The sequence below is a fragment of the Physeter macrocephalus genome, chromosome 19 (assembly GCF_002837175.3).
Source record: "Physeter macrocephalus isolate SW-GA chromosome 19, ASM283717v5, whole genome shotgun sequence".
Lineage (NCBI taxonomy): Eukaryota > Metazoa > Chordata > Mammalia > Artiodactyla > Physeteridae > Physeter > Physeter macrocephalus.
In genome coordinates, this window is record NC_041232.1 from 16,369,752 (window position 1) to 16,375,751 (window position 6,000).

Sequence of the window (6,000 nt, forward strand, 5' to 3'; positions counted from 1 at the left end):
TCACTCAGACTACGCAGACTGGATTCACATTGATGAGGCTGTAATTTGTACCCGTGAATAACAGGAAACTTAACAGAGTTATTAATTATATACATTTCTGTTTACAGGAGAATAATACTGTTAGCCCCATTAAACACCATTATCAATGCATAATCTAATAATTTCAACATAATGAAACTAACATATTTCAGAGGAATAGAAGGAAATATTCTACATTTGACACAAACTGGATTATTCTAAGCTAGGAAGTCCTTGAGGCAGCAATAATAATTGTTCTGATTTTCACCACATCTAATTGGTACAGTGCTTTACACTTTACATATCATTTTCACATGCCTTATTACCTTCTTTCATTCTTCTAGAAATGTGGAGAGGGAGTAGGGCAGAGAAAACAGTGTACTAGTTGGGAATATTTTGGTTGCAAGCAACAGAAACAACATCCAACCTACACTAGGCTTTAGGAAAAAAGAAAATGGGGGGGGGATGGTAAGACTGTTGGCTCACATAAGTGAATTGCCCTGGAATGTTCTCATTCAGGAATGGTTTGATCCAGGGGTCCGTGCTGTCATTAAGTTTCTGGCTTTGTTTCTGGATGATTCTCTCTGCTGCTTTGTTGGCTTCATCCTCAGGTTGACCCATAGTGGCCTCCTATTCCCATATCCTCACATTACAAAGCCCAAAAGGGAAACAGATGAGTTCTTGTGGCAGGTCTCGTGGAGGGCAGAGCACCTGTCTCAGAAATGTCAGAAAACCTCTCCTCATATCTTATTGGTGTGACTTAGATCAGGTGCCCATCCCTCAACCAATCACAATGGATGATGGATACAAGCACTTACTGGTTTGAGCCAATCAGGGCCCATTCTAGAGCAGAGGGTGGGATCAATTCCACCAAAAACAACAGAGCTAAAGATGGTGGCGGGGGGAAGGTACCCACAGGAAAATGTGAGTGAGTGCTCTTGGTGGGAAAGAGGGAGGTGGTCTGGAAAAACAACCTATGGTGTCCGTTACACCGTGGACTGGAGAGGTTAAGAGCCATGCCCAAATGACACACAGATTCTGACACGTGGGACCAGACATAAATTCATGGTTTTTGTTTCAAACCTTATACCATCAACACCATTGTCTAGAAACCTGAAGAATTTTCCTACTACCATTCGTACGTATCTACCAGCTCTGTTCTGAGCAAAACACCAGAAAACTTGTGACCATTACGCTGAGCCAGTAACTTCCTGTCCGTGCCCAATCAAAACAAAGAGCCCAAACATCAGATAATAAAGGAAATGAGACTGAATATGGCATTGTCTCAATAAATACGAATTCCCTTCAATGTCACAGGAAGTAGCCAGACAGAAGCAAGTTCCCGTTATTTTTATTCCTGGCCTCACACCCTTGTATATCAAGTTGACTTCCGTTTAAGGTCAGCAACTCAATTCTTTTTTTTTTTTTTTAATTATTTTATTTTATTTATTTTTGGCTGCGTTGGGTCTTCGTTGCTGTGCGCGGGCCATCTCTAGTTGAGGTGAGCGGGGGCTACTCTTCGTTGCGGTGCACGGGCTTCTCATTGTGGTGGCTTCTCTTGTTGCAGAGCACGGGCTCTAGGTGTGCGGGCTTCAGTAGTTGTGGCATGCAGGCTCAGTAGTGGTGCCTCACAGGCTCTACAGCGCAGGCTCAGTAGTTGTGGTGCACGGGCTTAGTTGCTCTGTGGCATGTGGGATCTTCCCGGACCAGGGCTCGAACCCGTTTTCCCCTGCACTGGCAGGCGGATTCTTAACCACTGTGCCACCAGGGAAGTCCCAGCAACTCAATTCTTTGTGTCACATATCAAATCACTGTGACTATCGCCTCCCCAATCACACTGCTTTTTCTAGGATTTCAATTCATTTATATATGAATCACCTACTACTACAGAGCCTGGAACAAGCCAACAATACATGTAGCTCCCTATGAGGTAGGTAGAGTAGTATTTCTATTTTACAAAGGAAGGCACTGTGACTTCAAGAGCTAAGGTCACTGTATTAGAATAAACCATTCTTTCCCTCCTGGGTGTATTCTTAACTACTCACACAAGACACTTCACTTCTGACATTTCTGGTCACCAGATGTGTGTCGGTTTTTCCCCACGCCAAGCAATTCTCCACGACACCCACTGGGTGTCCTACAATTGCACTCAATTCTAACCCTACCTACCTGGAGTAGAGTCGATCCCACGGGTTAAGGGCTCGGTACCACCCACTGTTCCCATCCCAAGTAGTAGGTCCCTAGCTACTACTCACAACCTCTGTCAGACGTGGCTACTCATCGGAGGTTCCCATGACCCTAATTTGCTAGAGCAGCTCACAGAACTCAGGAAAACACATTTACCAGCTTATCAGAGGATATGATAAAGGACAGAGATGAACAGACAGATGAAGAGATACGTAGGTTGACGAGGTCTAGAGGGCCCTGAGCAAGGGAGCTTCTGTCCCCGTGGAGCTGGGTGCGTCGCTCCGTTACGTGGATGTGTTCACCAACCTGGAAGCTCCCCCAAATTCCATAGTCTTGGCTTCATCACGTAGGCATGATCGATCATTAACCCCATTGCCAGCCCCTCTCCTCTGGAGAAGGGACTGGGGGCCAAAAATTCCAAGCTTCTAATTACGGCTTGGTCTTTTGGGTGACCAGTGCCCACCCAGAGCTGCCTCATTAGAACAGAAGATGCTCCCAGTGTTCTCATCACTTAGGACATTATGAGGGTTTCAGGAGCTCGGTGCCAGGAACCAGGGGGCAGAGACCAACACACGTTTTCCATCATCTCACAGTCACTCAACTAATAAGTGCTGAAGGCCCTTCCACGTGCGACTCTCGTGTGCTACACTCTTTACCAGGCACCGGATACAAGGACACATCCTGGTCTCCTCTGGAAGCACGTGGAAGCTGTTAGGCTGGAAAAGTCTGTCCTGCCTGGATTTGACGTCACAGCCCCCTTCCCTGTCGTCACTCATATCCAGGAATAAAAGCCTTGACTGAGAGGCTGTAACAGGGCCACCGGCTCAGGACACAGAAAGTACCAACAGGAAACATCTGCTCTAGAAACACCGGTGCTTCTGTTTATTGAAATGGAAACGGAAAAGCTGTTCCTGAGTCTGGGGACATTGTGAGCTGAGGGGATTATGGTATTACCAGCGACTTCCGGCAGAGCTAGAGACGGGGGTGGTGGGGGGGCGTGGGCAGCAAGAAGCATGTCCCAGGCCACTGGGACCCTCTTGGTCCTGATAATAATCAATCGCTGATAAATACTGTGCTGTGAAGAAGCTTGGAGGAGCCTCTGGGGTGTTTTGCCAGATGGGTAATTGAATTCCCTCTGGGAGGAAACAAGCACTGCTTGGCTAACCCCATTTTGGGCGGTGGTCTCTAGGCCAGCTTAAGGTAGAAAAGCCAAACCTGCAGGACATTTTTACTGTGTGTGTGTGTGTGTGTGTGTGTGTGTGTGTGTGTGTGTGTGTGTGTGTGTGTGTGTGTGCGCCGCGCGCTCATGGGCGCTTGTGGCTGTGTGTGGTTGTATGTGTAACATTGAATCACATCACAGAAAGACTGTTCATTTCACATAGAACTTATCACAAGTTTCCTTGAAACCCTAATTCCCCTCACCCCAGGTACTTCAAATAGAATTTGAGTTACAAAATCAATTCGGGTTGATGTATCTACAGACTTCCTTCCTCTTCCCTTCCCTTTCTTCCTCTCTTCCTTTCTTCCATCCTCTCATTTAACAAACTTTAGTTGAGCCCCTGTTATGGGCCAGATACTGTGCTGGGTGTTAGTTGTCAGAGGTGAGTAAGGCGCAGTCTGGGGAGTGGGGATGGAGGTTTATAGCAGTGGTTTTTAAATAGGAATGGTTCCCACCTTCCCAAAGGGGACACTGGGAAATGCCTGGAGGCATTTTTGGTTGTCAGGACTGGGGAGGGAGGGGGCGCTACCAGCACCTAGTGGGCGGAGGCCAGGGATGCTCTTCCACATCCTAGAATGCACAGGACGGCCCATAACAATTATCCGACCGAAAACCTCAATGGTGCTGAGGTTGCGAAATCGGATCTTTAACATGGAAGATAGAATCGGACTCACTGTGTTCAGTCCCGGCTCTGTCGCTGTCAGACGACCTCAAGTGAGTCTCTTGACCAAGTCCCTTGACCTCCTTGAGTCTCAGTGTTCCATCTGTCAGTGGGGATGAAAATAGTCCCCTCTTAGTAATGACTGAAGGGAGTCTGGGCATAAACCATACTGTTTAGTGCCTGGCACAGAGCAGGTACCCAAGAAACAACAGCCACTTGGCTTCCAGGGTCTAAAAGGTACCAGTGGGTCCTGGTGAAATTGCAAATATATCAAGGGGAAGCCCAAAGGGATTGTCATGCTCTTTTCCCTTCCTGGTATCATTGTAACCTGTAGCTAGACACTGATTTGTACATTTAATGGTTCAATGCCCCCACCCCTGATCGACCGTCAGCTCCATCAAGGCAGGGACTGTGTTTTCTGTTGTTCCTTTCTATATTCCCAGCACCCAGCACTGTCTGGCCAGGTGGTATCTATTCAATAATTGGAGCCAGATGGCCTGAGTTGAAATCCTGGCTTCTCCGCTCACCAGCGGTGTGAACTTGGGCAAGTTACTTAACCTTTCTGTGCCGCGTTTTCCTCCTCCGTAAAGTGGGGAAGTATCTACCAGACAGAGTTGTGGTATGGGTTAAATAAGCTACCATATCTGTCTAGGGCCTGGTACCTGGTTAGTGCTTAAAAGAATTTATTATTATTATGATTACCATCATTACTTTCTTGTTTTTACTTTAGTGAATGCCACTCTGGCACCGGATGCCAGCTCACAGGGGTAGACCTTCCTCTGCCTTTGAGGAGCATTTGTTTCTGCGAATCATTTGGAGAAAGAGCTGAATTTGCAGAGAAGCTGGCAGCTCAGCTAAGCAGAAAAGTAGAAGCCGAAGTGATTTCTGGTGGGAGGTTCACGGGGCCCGCTGGGTCACCCAACAGCTTCTCTCTCTCACCTGGAAGAAATGAGAATCGATTGGAAGCTCGTCCCATCTGAAAAGGTCTGTCGGCAGCCAGAACTGGTACATGTTGTCAAGGATGCTTTTGGTTTTTGGTCCAGGGAGGAAGCGGTTCGTGATGATTTGCTTTTCCAAGAAGTGAGACTGACTCCGTGGAGAGACAGAATGAGGTCCCAGACGCCTGCTGGATTTGACTGTCGCCCTGAGGAGCAGGAAGAGAGGACAATCAAGGGGCAGATAGGAAATGATAAACAAGGAGAGGAGACCCAGTGGGAACCAACCCAGCGGCTAAGGGGAGGCTGGGAATACGGGGCAAAAAATGCGAGCGGATCAGAGACGGAGGAAGAGAGGTTTAGAGCTGAGAAGACTGAGAGCAACAAAAACGGCAACAATAATAATAGCTGCTGTGAATTGAGTGCCTACTGCATGCTGTGGGCACTTTACACACCTGAGCTCAGTTAATACGCATGATGCCATTAGCTCACGTGTGTCAGGCCTCATCCACCTGTGGGTGATGAAAAGGTCACGCTTTCTGTATTCACCCATACCTTCACTCATTCACTCAACAAACGTTCACCGAGCACCTAGCGTATGGCAGGCACCGTTCCAGGCACCGGGGATACAGCAGAAAAGCAGACAGACCCCCAGACCACACCCCCTGCCCTCGTGGAGCTGTCGTTCTCCTGGGCTGAGGGCCGGCCAACAATGACAGGCAATTACATCTAGTAGTCAGGTGGTGAGGAGTGCTGTGAGGGAAATATAGCATGGGGTGGAGGTGGCGCATGTAGGGGTAGGGTGAGGTTGAATTTTAAGAAGAGTGGTCAGGAAAAGCCTTTCTAAAAAGGAGACATTTAAGCGATGACCTGAAAAAGGTCATTGGTTAAAAGTTCCCGTGTTGGGCTTCCCTGGTGGCGCAGTGGTTGAGAGTCCACCTGCCGATGCAGGGGACGCGGGTTCGTGCCCCGGTCCGGGA

General features: G+C 48.0%; 1 long non-coding RNA gene across 1 annotated transcript in view; it reads right to left on the reverse strand.

Annotated features, from left to right (window-relative positions):
• LOC102995932 (uncharacterized) overlaps positions 1-5,277 on the reverse strand; it is a 52,807-nt gene extending 47,530 nt beyond the window's left edge. Inside the window, exons 1-2 of the long non-coding RNA XR_448245.2 lie at positions 5,025-5,277; positions 4,099-4,188 (exon numbers count right to left, since the gene is read on the reverse strand). This is a non-coding gene — a long non-coding RNA (uncharacterized lncRNA). The remainder of the gene's footprint in view (positions 1-4,098; positions 4,189-5,024) is intronic.
• Between the last annotated feature and the right edge of the window lie 723 nt (positions 5,278-6,000).